Consider the following 12,501-nt stretch of genomic DNA (forward strand, 5'->3'; position numbering starts at 1 on the left):
TTGTAATTGGCTACTGGATTCCAGCCTGGCTACATGGAAAGCACTACTGCCCTACTTCTGTGACTGAAGATACAGTTTAAAGGAAACCTGAACTGGAAAGACTGTGGGAGGTGCTTTTGAAGAGTAGCCTTTGAATTTGCTAGTTGGTTGGTTTTGTCCATCTCTGTGTTCTTGAGAGGACAAAGCCCAGGGTTATCCTCGTTAGTATAGTGGTCAGTATCCCCGCCTGTCACGCGGGAGACCGGGGTTCAATTCCCCGACGGGGAGGCAGCTTTTTCTTCTTAAACTTTGTTTATCTCCATGTGTCTAGCCTAGGAATAACGTTTGTTCAGCCCTTTCACTAACATTTTCCAGCCCCCTTGCTGGTGGTGGAGACTCACAGTGCCATGGCCGGTTAGCTCAGTTGGTTAGAGCGTGGTGCTAATAACGCCAAGGTCGTGGGTTCGATCCCCGTACGGGCCACAGGTGTGTGCTTAGACTTTTCACTTTGCCTGTCTGGGCACTGTGAAAGCAGTCGTTGCTTCTGCACTGGAGATCACTGACCCTCTTTCCATCAGTTGACTCTGCTAAAGGCAGCGAGCCCTCTGTACACCCAGGACTGTTGTCATGGTTTCAAGGAGATGAAATCGCACTCCCCCCTCATTGGAAATGTCCTTTTACATGGCATGCAAAAACAGTTACCTACTTTGCATACAACTTTGCCAACTGCTTTTTCTTTCCCAGCAATACTGCTGCTCTCCTTTCAGCTGTATGGAAATACCGTTGCTTGTCTTTTGCACCTAACACAAAATTGAAACACAATCTATTTCACAGAATAACCTCTACCCAAAAGCAAAACCAAACAAACCCTAGAGGCCACATTCAGGACAGAATGTGGCCTCGGTGACCGTTAGGAAAGGTAGTGAGCAAAAAGATCATTTCAGGATTTATGGAAACAAATCACTACTAGTTGTAATTGGCTACTGGATTCCAGCCTGGCTACATGGAAAGCACTACTGCCCTACTTCTGTGACTGAAGATACAGTTTAAAGGAAACCTGAACTGGAAAGACTGTGGGAGGTGCTTTTGAAGAGTAGCCTTTGAATTTGCTATTTGGTTGGTTTTGTCCATCTCTGTGTTCTTGAGAGGACAAAGGCCAGTGTTATCCTCGTTAGTATAGTGGTCAGTATCCCCGCCTGTCACGCGGGAGACCGGGGTTCAATTCCCCGACGGGGAGGCAGCTTTTGCTTCTTAAACTTTGTTTATCTCCATGTGTCTAGCCTAGGAATAACGTTTGTTCAGCCCTTTCACTAACATTTTCCAGCCCCCTTGCTGGTGGTGGAGACTCACAGTGCCATGGCCGGTTAGCTCAGTTGGTTAGAGCGTGGTGCTAATAACGCCAAGGTCGTGGGTTCGATCCCCGTACGGGCCACAGGTGTGCGCTTAGACTTTTCACTCTGCCTGTCTGGGCACTGTGAAAGCAGTCATTGCTTCCGCACTGGAGATCACTGACCCTCTTTCCATCAGTTGACTCTGCTAAAGGCAGCGAGCCCTCTGTACACCCAGGACTGTTGTCATGGTTTCAAGGAGATGAAATCGCACTCCCCCCTCATTGGAAATGTCCTTTTACATGGCATGCAAAAACAGTTACCTACTTTGCATACAACTTTGCCAACTGCTTTTTCTTTCCCAGCAATACTGCTGCTCTCCTTTCAGCTGTATGGAAATACCGTTGCTTGTCTTTTGCACCTAACACAAAATTGAAACACAATCTATTTCACAGAATAACCTCTACCCAAAAGCAAAACCAAACAAACCCTAGAGGCCACATTCAGGACAGAATGTGGCCTCGGTGACCGTTAGGAAAGGTAGTGAGCAAAAAGATCATTTCAGGATTTATGGAAACAAATCACTACTAGTTGTAATTGGCTACTGGATTCCAGCCTGGCTACATGGAAAGCACTACTGCCCTACTTCTGTGACTGAAGATACAGTTTAAAGGAAACTTGAACTGGAAAGACTGTGGGAGGTGCTTTTGAAGAGTAGCCTTTGAATTTGCTAGTTGGTTGGTTTTGTCCATCTCTGTGTTCTTGAGAGGACAAAGCCCAGGGTTATCCTCGTTAGTATAGTGGTCAGTATCCCCGCCTGTCACGCGGGAGACCGGGGTTCAATTCCCCGACGGGGAGGCAGCTTTTGCGTCTTAAACTTTGTTTATCTCCATGTGTCTAGCCTAGGAATAACGTTTGTTCAGCCCTTTCACTAACATTTTCCAGCCCCCTTGCTGGTGGTGGAGACTCACAGTGCCATGGCCGGTTAGCTCAGTTGGTTAGAACGTGGTGCTAATAACGCCAAGGTCGTGGGTTCGATCCCTGTACGGGCCACAGGTGTGCGCTTAGACTTTTCACTCTGCCTGTCTGGGCACTGTGAAAGCAGTCGTTGCTTCTGCACTGGAGATCACTGACCCTCTTTCCATCAGTTGACTCTGCTAAAGGCAGCGAGCCCTCTGTACACCCAGGACTGTTGTCATGGTTTCAAGGAGATGAAATCGCACTCCCCCCTCATTGGAAATGTCCTTTTACATGGCATGCAAAAACAGTTACCTACTTTGCATACAACTTTGCCAACTGCTTTTTCTTTCCCAGCAATACTGCTGCTCTCCTTTCAGCTGTATGGAAATACCGTTGCTTGTCTTTTGCACCTAACACAAAATTGAAACACAATCTATTTCACAGAATAACCTCTACCCAAAAGCAAAACCAAACAAACCCTAGAGGCCACATTCAGGACAGAATGTGGCCTCGGTGACCGTTAGGAAAGGTAGTGAGCAAAAAGATCATTTCAGGATTTATGGAAACAAATCACTACTAGTTGTAATTGGCTACTGGATTCCAGCCTGGCTACATGGAAAGCACTACTGCCCTACTTCTGTGACTGAAGATACAGTTTAAAGGAAACTTGAACTGGAAAGACTGTGGGAGGTGCTTTTGAAGAGTAGCCTTTGAATTTGCTAGTTGGTTGGTTTTGTCCATCTCTGTGTTCTTGAGAGGACAAAGCCCAGGGTTATCCTCGTTAGTATAGTGGTCAGTATCCCCGCCTGTCACGCGGGAGACCGGGGTTCAATTCCCCGACGGGGAGGCAGCTTTTGCGTCTTAAACTTTGTTTATCTCCATGTGTCTAGCCTAGGAATAACGTTTGTTCAGCCCTTTCACTAACATTTTCCAGCCCCCTTGCTGGTGGTGGAGACTCACAGTGCCATGGCCGGTTAGCTCAGTTGGTTAGAACGTGGTGCTAATAACGCCAAGGTCGTGGGTTCGATCCCCGTACGGGCCACAGGTGTGCGCTTAGACTTTTCACTCTGCCTGTCTGGGCACTGTGAAAGCAGTCGTTGCTTCTGCACTGGAGATCACTGACCCTCTTTCCATCAGTTGACTCTGCTAAAGGCAGCGAGCCCTCTGTACACCCAGGACTGTTGTCATGGTTTCAAGGAGATGAAATCGCACTCCCCCCTCATTGGAAATGTCCTTTTACATGGCATGCAAAAACAGTTACCTACTTTGCATACAACTTTGCCAACTGCTTTTTCTTTCCCAGCAATACTGCTGCTCTCCTTTCAGCTGTATGGAAATACCGTTGCTTGTCTTTTGCACCTAACACAAAATTGAAACACAATCTATTTCACAGAATAACCTCTACCCAAAAGCAAAACCAAACAAACCCTAGAGGCCACATTCAGGACAGAATGTGGCCTCGGTGACCGTTAGGAAAGGTAGTGAGCAAAAAGATCATTTCAGGATTTATGGAAACAAATCACTACTAGTTGTAATTGGCTACTGGATTCCAGCCTGGCTACATGGAAAGCACTACTGCCCTACTTCTGTGACTGAAGATACAGTTTAAAGGAAACCTGAACTGGAAAGACTGTGGGAGGTGCTTTTGAAGAGTAGCCTTTGAATTTGCTAGTTGGTTGGTTTTGTCCATCTCTGTGTTCTTGAGAGGACAAAGCCCAGGGTTATCCTCGTTAGTATAGTGGTCAGTATCCCCGCCTGTCACGCGGGAGACCGGGGTTCAATTCCCCGACGGGGAGGCAGCTTTTGCTTCTTAAACTTTGTTTATCTCCATGTGTCTAGCCTAGGAATAACGTTTGTTCAGCCCTTTCACTAACATTTTCCAGCCCCCTTGCTGGTGGTGGAGACTCACAGTGCCATGGCCGGTTAGCTCAGTTGGTTAGAGCGTGGTGCTAATAACGCCAAGGTCGTGGGTTCGATCCCCGTACGGGCCACAGGTGTGTGCTTAGACTTTTCACTCTGCCTGTCTGGGCACTGTGAAAGCAGTCGTTGCTTCTGCACTGGAGATCACTGACCCTCTTTCCATCAGTTGACTCTGCTAAAGGCAGCGAGCCCTCTGTACACCCAGGACTGTTGTCATGGTTTCAAGGAGATGAAATCGCACTCCCCCCTCATTGGAAATGTCCTTTTACATGGCATGCAAAAACAGTTACCTACTTTGCATACAACTTTGCCAACTGCTTTTTCTTTCCCAGCAATACTGCTGCTCTCCTTTCAGCTGTATGGAAATACCGTTGCTTGTCTTTTGCACCTAACACAAAATTGAAACACAATCTATTTCACAGAATAACCTCTACCCAAAAGCAAAACCAAACAAACCCTAGAGGCCACATTCAGGACAGAATGTGGCCTCGGTGACCGTTAGGAAAGGTAGTGAGCAAAAAGATCATTTCAGGATTTATGGAAACAAATCACTACTAGTTGTAATTGGCTACTGGATTCCAGCCTGGCTACATGGAAAGCACTACTGCCCTACTTCTGTGACTGAAGATACAGTTTAAAGGAAACCTGAACTGGAAAGACTGTGGGAGGTGCTTTTGAAGAGTAGCCTTTGAATTTGCTAGTTGGTTGGTTTTGTCCATCTCTGTGTTCTTGAGAGGACAAAGCCCAGGGTTATCCTCGTTAGTATAGTGGTCAGTATCCCCGCCTGTCACGCGGGAGACCGGGGTTCAATTCCCCGACGGGGAGGCAGCTGTTGCTTCTTAAACTTTGTTTATCTCCATGTGTCTAGCCTAGGAATAACGTTTGTTCAGCCCTTTCACTAACATTTTCCAGCCCCCTTGCTGGTGGTGGAGACTCACAGTGCCATGGCCGGTTAGCTCAGTTGGTTAGAGCGTGGTGCTAATAACGCCAAGGTCGTGGGTTCGATCCCCGTACGGGCCACAGGTGTGCGCTTAGACTTTTCACTCTGCCTGTCTGGGCACTGTGAAAGCAGTCGTTGCTTCTGCACTGGAGATCACTGACCCTCTTTCCATCAGTTGACTCTGCTAAAGGCAGCGAGCCCTCTGTACACCCAGGACTGTTGTCATGGTTTCAAGGAGATGAAATCGCACTCCCCCCTCATTGGAAATGTCCTTTTACATGGCATGCAAAAACAGTTACCTACTTTGCATACAACTTTGCCAACTGCTTTTTCTTTCCCAGCAATACTGCTGCTCTCCTTTCAGCTGTATGGAAATACCGTTGCTTGTCTTTTGCACCTAACACAAAATTGAAACACAATCTATTTCACAGAATAACCTCTACCCAAAAGCAAAACCAAACAAACCCTAGAGGCCACATTCAGGACAGAATGTGGCCTCGGTGACCGTTAGGAAAGGTAGTGAGCAAAAAGATCATTTCAGGATTTATGGAAACAAATCACTACTAGTTGTAATTGGCTACTGGATTCCAGCCTGGCTACATGGAAAGCACTACTGCCCTACTTCTGTGACTGAAGATACAGTTTAAAGGAAACCTGAACTGGAAAGACTGTGGGAGGTGCTTTTGAAGAGTAGCCTTTGAATTTGCTAGTTGGTTGGTTTTGTCCATCTCTGTGTTCTTGAGAGGACAAAGCCCAGGGTTATCCTCGTTAGTATAGTGGTCAGTATCCCCGCCTGTCACGCGGGAGACCGGGGTTCAATTCCCCGACGGGGAGGCAGCTTTTGCTTCTTAAACTTTGTTTATCTCCATGTGTCTAGCCTAGGAATAACGTTTGTTCAGCCCTTTCACTAACATTTTCCAGCCCCCTTGCTGGTGGTGGAGACTCACAGTGCCATGGCCGGTTAGCTCAGTTGGTTAGAGCGTGGTGCTAATAACGCCAAGGTCGTGGGTTCGATCCCCGTACGGGCCACAGGTCTGCGCTTAGACTTTTCACTCTGCCTGTCTGGGCACTGTGAAAGCAGTCGTTGCTTCTGCACTGGAGATCACTGACCCTCTTTCCATCAGTTGACTCTGCTAAAGGCAGCGAGCCCTCTGTACACCCAGGACTGTTGTCATGGTTTCAAGGAGATGAAATCGCACTCCCCCCTCATTGGAAATGTCCTTTTACATGGCATGCAAAAACAGTTACCTACTTTGCATACAACTTTGCCAACTGCTTTTTCTTTCCCAGCAATACTGCTGCTCTCCTTTCAGCTGTATGGAAATACCGTTGCTTGTCTTTTGCACCTAACACAAAATTGAAACACAATCTATTTCACAGAATAACCTCTACCCAAAAGCAAAACCAAACAAACCCTAGAGGCCACATTCAGGACAGAATGTGGCCTCGGTGACCGTTAGGAAAGGTAGTGAGCAAAAAGATCATTTCAGGATTTATGGAAACAAATCACTACTAGTTGTAATTGGCTACTGGATTCCAGCCTGGCTACATGGAAAGCACTACTGCCCTACTTCTGTGACTGAAGATACAGTTTAAAGGAAACTTGAACTGGAAAGACTGTGGGAGGTGCTTTTGAAGAGTAGCCTTTGAATTTGCTAGTTGGTTGGTTTTGTCCATCTCTGTGTTCTTGAGAGGACAAAGCCCAGGGTTATCCTCGTTAGTATAGTGGTCAGTATCCCCGCCTGTCACGCGGGAGACCGGGGTTCAATTCCCCGACGGGGAGGCAGCTTTTGCGTCTTAAACTTTGTTTATCTCCATGTGTCTAGCCTAGGAATAACGTTTGTTCAGCCCTTTCACTAACATTTTCCAGCCCCCTTGCTGGTGGTGGAGACTCACAGTGCCATGGCCGGTTAGCTCAGTTGGTTAGAACGTGGTGCTAATAACGCCAAGGTCGTGGGTTCGATCCCCGTACGGGCCACAGGTGTGCGCTTAGACTTTTCACTCTGCCTGTCTGGGCACTGTGAAAGCAGTCGTTGCTTCCGCACTGGAGATCACTGACCCTCTTTCCATCAGTTGACTCTGCTAAAGGCAGCGAGCCCTCTGTACACCCAGGACTGTTGTCATGGTTTCAAGGAGATGAAATCGCACTCCCCCCTCATTGGAAATGTCCTTTTACATGGCATGCAAAAACAGTTACCTACTTTGCATACAACTTTGCCAACTGCTTTTTCTTTCCCAGCAATACTGCTGCTCTCCTTTCAGCTGTATGGAAATACCGTTGCTTGTCTTTTGCACCTAACACAAAATTGAAACACAATCTATTTCACAGAATAACCTCTACCCAAAAGCAAAACCAAACAAACCCTAGAGGCCACATTCAGGACAGAATGTGGCCTCGGTGACCGTTAGGAAAGGTAGTGAGCAAAAAGATCATTTCAGGATTTATGGAAACAAATCACTACTAGTTGTAATTGGCTACTGGATTCCAGCCTGGCTACATGGAAAGCACTACTGCCCTACTTCTGTGACTGAAGATACAGTTTAAAGGAAACTTGAACTGGAAAGACTGTGGGAGGTGCTTTTGAAGAGTAGCCTTTGAATTTGCTAGTTGGTTGGTTTTGTCCATCTCTGTGTTCTTGAGAGGACAAAGCCCAGGGTTATCCTCGTTAGTATAGTGGTCAGTATCCCCGCCTGTCACGCGGGAGACCGGGGTTCAATTCCCCGACGGGGAGGCAGCTTTTGCGTCTTAAACTTTGTTTATCTCCATGTGTCTAGCCTAGGAATAACGTTTGTTCAGCCCTTTCACTAACATTTTCCAGCCCCCTTGCTGGTGGTGGAGACTCACAGTGCCATGGCCGGTTAGCTCAGTTGGTTAGAACGTGGTGCTAATAACGCCAAGGTCGTGGGTTCGATCCCCGTACGGGCCACAGGTGTGCGCTTAGACTTTTCACTCTGCCTGTCTGGGCACTGTGAAAGCAGTCGTTGCTTCTGCACTGGAGATCACTGACCCTCTTTCCATCAGTTGACTCTGCTAAAGGCAGCGAGCCCTCTGTACACCCAGGACTGTTGTCATGGTTTCAAGGAGATGAAATCGCACTCCCCCCTCATTGGAAATGTCCTTTTACATGGCATGCAAAAACAGTTACCTACTTTGCATACAACTTTGCCAACTGCTTTTTCTTTCCCAGCAATACTGCTGCTCTCCTTTCAGCTGTATGGAAATACCGTTGCTTGTCTTTTGCACCTAACACAAAATTGAAACACAATCTATTTCACAGAATAACCTCTACCCAAAAGCAAAACCAAACAAACCCTAGAGGCCACATTCAGGACAGAATGTGGCCTCGGTGACCGTTAGGAAAGGTAGTGAGCAAAAAGATCATTTCAGGATTTATGGAAACAAATCACTACTAGTTGTAATTGGCTACTGGATTCCAGCCTGGCTACATGGAAAGCACTACTGCCCTACTTCTGTGACTGAAGATACAGTTTAAAGGAAACCTGAACTGGAAAGACTGTGGGAGGTGCTTTTGAAGAGTAGCCTTTGAATTTGCTAGTTGGTTGGTTTTGTCCATCTCTGTGTTCTTGAGAGGACAAAGCCCAGGGTTATCCTCGTTAGTATAGTGGTCAGTATCCCCGCCTGTCACGTGGGAGACCGGGGTTCAATTCCCCGACGGGGAGGCAGCTTTTGCTTCTTAAACTTTGTTTATCTCCATGTGTCTAGCCTAGGAATAACGTTTGTTCAGCCCTTTCACTAACATTTTCCAGCCCCCTTGCTGGTGGTGGAGACTCACAGTGCCATGGCCGGTTAGCTCAGTTGGTTAGAGCGTGGTGCTAATAATGCCAAGGTCGTGGGTTCGATCCCCGTACACAGGTGTGCGCTTAGACTTTTCACTCTGCCTGTCTGGGCACTGTGAAAGCAGTCGTTGCTTCTGCACTGGAGATCACTGACCCTCTTTCCATCAGTTGACTCTGCTAAAGGCAGCGAGCCCTCTGTACACCCAGGACTGTTGTCATGGTTTCAAGGAGATGAAATCGCACTCCCCCCTCATTGGAAATGTCCTTTTACATGGCATGCAAAAACAGTTACCTACTTTGCATACAACTTTGCCAACTGCTTTTTCTTTCCCAGCAATACTGCTGCTCTCCTTTCAGCTGTATGGAAATACCGTTGCTTGTCTTTTGCACCTAACACAAAATTGAAACACAATCTATTTCACAGAATAACCTCTACCCAAAAGCAAAACCAAACAAACCCTAGAGGCCACATTCAGGACAGAATGTGGCCTCGGTGACCGTTAGGAAAGGTAGTGAGCAAAAAGATCATTTCAGGATTTATGGAAACAAATCACTACTAGTTGTAATTGGCTACTGGATTCCAGCCTGGCTACATGGAAAGCACTACTGCCCTACTTCTGTGACTGAAGATACAGTTTAAAGGAAACCTGAACTGGAAAGACTGTGGGAGGTGCTTTTGAAGAGTAGCCTTTGAATTTGCTAGTTGGTTGGTTTTGTCCATCTCTGTGTTCTTGAGAGGACAAAGCCCATTGTTATCCTCGTTAGTATAGTGGTCAGTATCCCCGCTTGTCACGTGGGAGACCGGGGTTCAATTCCCCGACGGGGAGGCAGCTTTTGCTTCTTAAACTTTGTTTATCTCCATGTGTCTAGCCTAGGAATAACGTTTGTTCAGCCCTTTCACTAACATTTTCCAGCCCCCTTGCTGGTGGTGGAGACTCACAGTGCCATGGCTGGTTAGCTCAGTTGGTTAGAGCGTGGTGCTAATAACGCCAAGGTTGTGGGTTCGATCCCCGTACGGGCCACAGGTGTGCGCTTAGACTTTTCACTCTGCCTGTCTGGGCACTGTGAAAGCAGTCGTTGCTTCTGCACTGGAGATCACTGACCCTCTTTCCATCAGTTGACTCTGCTAAAGGCAGCGAGCCCTCTGTACACCCAGGACTGTTGTCATGGTTTCAAGGAGATGAAATCGCACTCCCCCCTCATTGGAAATGTCCTTTTACATGGCATGCAAAAACAGTTACCTACTTTGCATACAACTTTGCCAACTGCTTTTTCTTTCCCAGCAATACTGCTGCTCTCCTTTCAGCTGTATGGAAATACCGTTGCTTGTCTTTTGCACCTAACACAAAATTGAAACACAATCTATTTCACAGAATAACCTCTACCCAAAAGCAAAACCAAACAAACCCCAGAGGCCACATTCAGGACAGAATGTGGCCTCGGTGACCGTTAGGAAAGGTAGTGAGCAAAAAGATCATTTCAGGATTTATGGAAACAAATCACTACTAGTTGTAATTGGCTACTGGATTCCAGCCTGGCTACATGGAAAGCACTACTGCCCTACTTCTGTGACTGAAGATACAGTTTAAAGGAAACCTGAACTGGAAAGACTGTGGGAGGTGCTTTTGAAGAGTAGCCTTTGAATTTGCTAGTTGGTTGGTTTTGTCCATCTCTGTGTTCTTGAGAGGACAAAGCCCAGGGTTATCCTCGTTAGTATAGTGGTCAGTATCCCCGCCTGTCACGTGTGAGACCGGGGTTCAATTCCCCGACGGGGAGGCAGCTTTTGCTTCTTAAACTTTGTTTATCTCCATGTGTCTAGCCTAGGAATAACGTTTATTCAGCCCTTTCACTAACATTTTCCAGCCCCCTTGCTGGTGGTGGAGACTCACAGTGCCATGGCCGGTTAGCTCAGTTGGTTAGAGCGTGGTGCTAATAACGCCAAGGTCGCGGGTTCGATCCCCGTACGGGCCACAGGTGTGCGCTTAGACTTTTCACTCTGCCTGTCTGGGCACTGTGAAAGCAGTCGTTGCTTCCGCACTGGAGATCACTGACCCTCTTTCCATCAGTTGACTCTGCTAAAGGCAGCGAGCCCTCTGTACACCCAGGACTGTTGTCATGGTTTCAAGGAGATGAAATCGCACTCCCCCCTCATTGGAAATGTCCTTTTACATGGCATGCAAAAACAGTTACCTACTTTGCATACAACTTTGCCAACTGCTTTTTCTTTCCCAGCAATACTGCTGCTCTCCTTTCAGCTGTATGGAAATACCGTTGCTTGTCTTTTGCACCTAACACAAAATTGAAACACAATCTATTTCACAGAATAACCTCTACCCAAAAGCAAAACCAAACAAACCCTAGAGGCCACATTCAGGACAGAATGTGGCCTCGGTGACCGTTAGGAAAGGTAGTGAGCAAAAAGATCATTTCAGGATTTATGGAAACAAATCACTACTAGTTGTAATTGGCTACTGGATTCCAGCCTGGCTACATGGAAAGCACTACTGCCCTACTTCTGTGACTGAAGATACAGTTTAAAGGAAACTTGAACTGGAAAGACTGTGGGAGGTGCTTTTGAAGAGTAGCCTTTGAATTTGCTAGTTGGTTGGTTTTGTCCATCTCTGTGTTCTTGAGAGGACAAAGCCCAGGGTTATCCTCGTTAGTATAGTGGTCAGGATCCCCGCCTGTCACGCGGGAGACCGGGGTTCAATTCCCCGACGGGGAGGCAGCTTTTGCGTCTTAAACTTTGTTTATCTCCATGTGTCTAGCCTAGGAATAACGTTTGTTCAGCCCTTTCACTAACATTTTCCAGCCCCCTTGCTGGTGGTGGAGACTCACAGTGCCATGGCCGGTTAGCTCAGTTGGTTAGAACGTGGTGCTAATAACGCCAAGGTCGTGGGTTCGATCCCCGTACGGGCCACAGGTGTGCGCTTAGACTTTTCACTCTGCCTGTCTGGGCACTGTGAAAGCAGTCGTTGCTTCTGCACTGGAGATCACTGACCCTCTTTCCATCAGTTGACTCTGCTAAAGGCAGCGAGCCCTCTGTACACCCAGGACTGTTGTCATGGTTTCAAGGAGATGAAATCGCACTCCCCCCTCATTGGAAATGTCCTTTTACATGGCATGCAAAAACAGTTACCTACTTTGCATACAACTTTGCCAACTGCTTTTTCTTTCCCAGCAATACTGCTGCTCTCCTTTCAGCTGTATGGAAATACCGTTGCTTGTCTTTTGCACCTAACACAAAATTGAAACACAATCTATTTCACAGAATAACCTCTACCCAAAAGCAAAACCAAACAAACCCTAGAGGCCACATTCAGGACAGAATGTGGCCTCGGTGACCGTTAGGAAAGGTAGTGAGCAAAAAGATCATTTCAGGATTTATGGAAACAAATCACTACTAGTTGTAATTGGCTACTGGATTCCAGCCTGGCTACATGGAAAGCACTACTGCCCTACTTCTGTGACTGAAGATACAGTTTAAAGGAAACCTGAACTGGAAAGACTGTGGGAGGTGCTTTTGAAGAGTAGCCTTTGAATTTGCTAGTTGGTTGGTTTTGTCCATCTCTGTGT

The 12,501-nt window shown here is 47.0% G+C and overlaps 26 non-coding genes across 26 annotated transcripts; all 26 read left to right on the forward strand.

Moving 5' to 3' along the window:
* The first annotated feature begins 195 nt into the window (after nucleotides 1-195).
* TRNAD-GUC (transfer RNA aspartic acid (anticodon GUC)) lies at nucleotides 196-267 on the forward strand. Its single transcript has one exon. It is a non-coding gene; the product is annotated as a tRNA-Asp (tRNA).
* A 121-nt stretch (nucleotides 268-388) lies between these two features.
* Nucleotides 389-462, forward strand: TRNAI-AAU (transfer RNA isoleucine (anticodon AAU)). The gene has a single exon. It is a non-coding gene; the product is annotated as a tRNA-Ile (tRNA).
* Nucleotides 463-1,144: 682 nt separating this feature from the next.
* Nucleotides 1,145-1,216, forward strand: TRNAD-GUC (transfer RNA aspartic acid (anticodon GUC)). The gene has a single exon. It is a non-coding gene; the product is annotated as a tRNA-Asp (tRNA).
* Nucleotides 1,217-1,337: 121 nt separating this feature from the next.
* TRNAI-AAU (transfer RNA isoleucine (anticodon AAU)) lies at nucleotides 1,338-1,411 on the forward strand. Its single transcript has one exon. It is a non-coding gene; the product is annotated as a tRNA-Ile (tRNA).
* Nucleotides 1,412-2,093: 682 nt separating this feature from the next.
* On the forward strand, nucleotides 2,094-2,165 carry TRNAD-GUC (transfer RNA aspartic acid (anticodon GUC)). The gene has a single exon. It is a non-coding gene; the product is annotated as a tRNA-Asp (tRNA).
* Nucleotides 2,166-2,286: 121 nt separating this feature from the next.
* On the forward strand, nucleotides 2,287-2,360 carry TRNAI-AAU (transfer RNA isoleucine (anticodon AAU)). Its single transcript has one exon. It is a non-coding gene; the product is annotated as a tRNA-Ile (tRNA).
* Nucleotides 2,361-3,042: 682 nt separating this feature from the next.
* TRNAD-GUC (transfer RNA aspartic acid (anticodon GUC)) lies at nucleotides 3,043-3,114 on the forward strand. Its single transcript has one exon. It is a non-coding gene; the product is annotated as a tRNA-Asp (tRNA).
* A 121-nt stretch (nucleotides 3,115-3,235) lies between these two features.
* On the forward strand, nucleotides 3,236-3,309 carry TRNAI-AAU (transfer RNA isoleucine (anticodon AAU)). Its single transcript has one exon. It is a non-coding gene; the product is annotated as a tRNA-Ile (tRNA).
* A 682-nt stretch (nucleotides 3,310-3,991) lies between these two features.
* Nucleotides 3,992-4,063, forward strand: TRNAD-GUC (transfer RNA aspartic acid (anticodon GUC)). The gene has a single exon. It is a non-coding gene; the product is annotated as a tRNA-Asp (tRNA).
* A 121-nt stretch (nucleotides 4,064-4,184) lies between these two features.
* On the forward strand, nucleotides 4,185-4,258 carry TRNAI-AAU (transfer RNA isoleucine (anticodon AAU)). The gene has a single exon. It is a non-coding gene; the product is annotated as a tRNA-Ile (tRNA).
* A 682-nt stretch (nucleotides 4,259-4,940) lies between these two features.
* Nucleotides 4,941-5,012, forward strand: TRNAD-GUC (transfer RNA aspartic acid (anticodon GUC)). Its single transcript has one exon. It is a non-coding gene; the product is annotated as a tRNA-Asp (tRNA).
* A 121-nt stretch (nucleotides 5,013-5,133) lies between these two features.
* Nucleotides 5,134-5,207, forward strand: TRNAI-AAU (transfer RNA isoleucine (anticodon AAU)). The gene has a single exon. It is a non-coding gene; the product is annotated as a tRNA-Ile (tRNA).
* Nucleotides 5,208-5,889: 682 nt separating this feature from the next.
* On the forward strand, nucleotides 5,890-5,961 carry TRNAD-GUC (transfer RNA aspartic acid (anticodon GUC)). The gene has a single exon. It is a non-coding gene; the product is annotated as a tRNA-Asp (tRNA).
* A 121-nt stretch (nucleotides 5,962-6,082) lies between these two features.
* TRNAI-AAU (transfer RNA isoleucine (anticodon AAU)) lies at nucleotides 6,083-6,156 on the forward strand. The gene has a single exon. It is a non-coding gene; the product is annotated as a tRNA-Ile (tRNA).
* Nucleotides 6,157-6,838: 682 nt separating this feature from the next.
* On the forward strand, nucleotides 6,839-6,910 carry TRNAD-GUC (transfer RNA aspartic acid (anticodon GUC)). Its single transcript has one exon. It is a non-coding gene; the product is annotated as a tRNA-Asp (tRNA).
* A 121-nt stretch (nucleotides 6,911-7,031) lies between these two features.
* TRNAI-AAU (transfer RNA isoleucine (anticodon AAU)) lies at nucleotides 7,032-7,105 on the forward strand. Its single transcript has one exon. It is a non-coding gene; the product is annotated as a tRNA-Ile (tRNA).
* A 682-nt stretch (nucleotides 7,106-7,787) lies between these two features.
* Nucleotides 7,788-7,859, forward strand: TRNAD-GUC (transfer RNA aspartic acid (anticodon GUC)). The gene has a single exon. It is a non-coding gene; the product is annotated as a tRNA-Asp (tRNA).
* A 121-nt stretch (nucleotides 7,860-7,980) lies between these two features.
* On the forward strand, nucleotides 7,981-8,054 carry TRNAI-AAU (transfer RNA isoleucine (anticodon AAU)). The gene has a single exon. It is a non-coding gene; the product is annotated as a tRNA-Ile (tRNA).
* Nucleotides 8,055-8,736: 682 nt separating this feature from the next.
* TRNAD-GUC (transfer RNA aspartic acid (anticodon GUC)) lies at nucleotides 8,737-8,808 on the forward strand. Its single transcript has one exon. It is a non-coding gene; the product is annotated as a tRNA-Asp (tRNA).
* Nucleotides 8,809-8,929: 121 nt separating this feature from the next.
* Nucleotides 8,930-9,008, forward strand: TRNAI-AAU (transfer RNA isoleucine (anticodon AAU)). The gene has a single exon. It is a non-coding gene; the product is annotated as a tRNA-Ile (tRNA).
* Nucleotides 9,009-9,680: 672 nt separating this feature from the next.
* On the forward strand, nucleotides 9,681-9,752 carry TRNAD-GUC (transfer RNA aspartic acid (anticodon GUC)). The gene has a single exon. It is a non-coding gene; the product is annotated as a tRNA-Asp (tRNA).
* A 121-nt stretch (nucleotides 9,753-9,873) lies between these two features.
* TRNAI-AAU (transfer RNA isoleucine (anticodon AAU)) lies at nucleotides 9,874-9,947 on the forward strand. The gene has a single exon. It is a non-coding gene; the product is annotated as a tRNA-Ile (tRNA).
* A 682-nt stretch (nucleotides 9,948-10,629) lies between these two features.
* Nucleotides 10,630-10,701, forward strand: TRNAD-GUC (transfer RNA aspartic acid (anticodon GUC)). Its single transcript has one exon. It is a non-coding gene; the product is annotated as a tRNA-Asp (tRNA).
* A 121-nt stretch (nucleotides 10,702-10,822) lies between these two features.
* Nucleotides 10,823-10,896, forward strand: TRNAI-AAU (transfer RNA isoleucine (anticodon AAU)). Its single transcript has one exon. It is a non-coding gene; the product is annotated as a tRNA-Ile (tRNA).
* Nucleotides 10,897-11,578: 682 nt separating this feature from the next.
* TRNAD-GUC (transfer RNA aspartic acid (anticodon GUC)) lies at nucleotides 11,579-11,650 on the forward strand. The gene has a single exon. It is a non-coding gene; the product is annotated as a tRNA-Asp (tRNA).
* A 121-nt stretch (nucleotides 11,651-11,771) lies between these two features.
* TRNAI-AAU (transfer RNA isoleucine (anticodon AAU)) lies at nucleotides 11,772-11,845 on the forward strand. The gene has a single exon. It is a non-coding gene; the product is annotated as a tRNA-Ile (tRNA).
* The last annotated feature ends 656 nt before the right edge of the window (nucleotides 11,846-12,501 follow it).

This window comes from Hyperolius riggenbachi, chromosome 2 (assembly GCF_040937935.1).
Source record: "Hyperolius riggenbachi isolate aHypRig1 chromosome 2, aHypRig1.pri, whole genome shotgun sequence".
Classification (NCBI taxonomy): Eukaryota; Metazoa; Chordata; class Amphibia; order Anura; family Hyperoliidae; genus Hyperolius; species Hyperolius riggenbachi.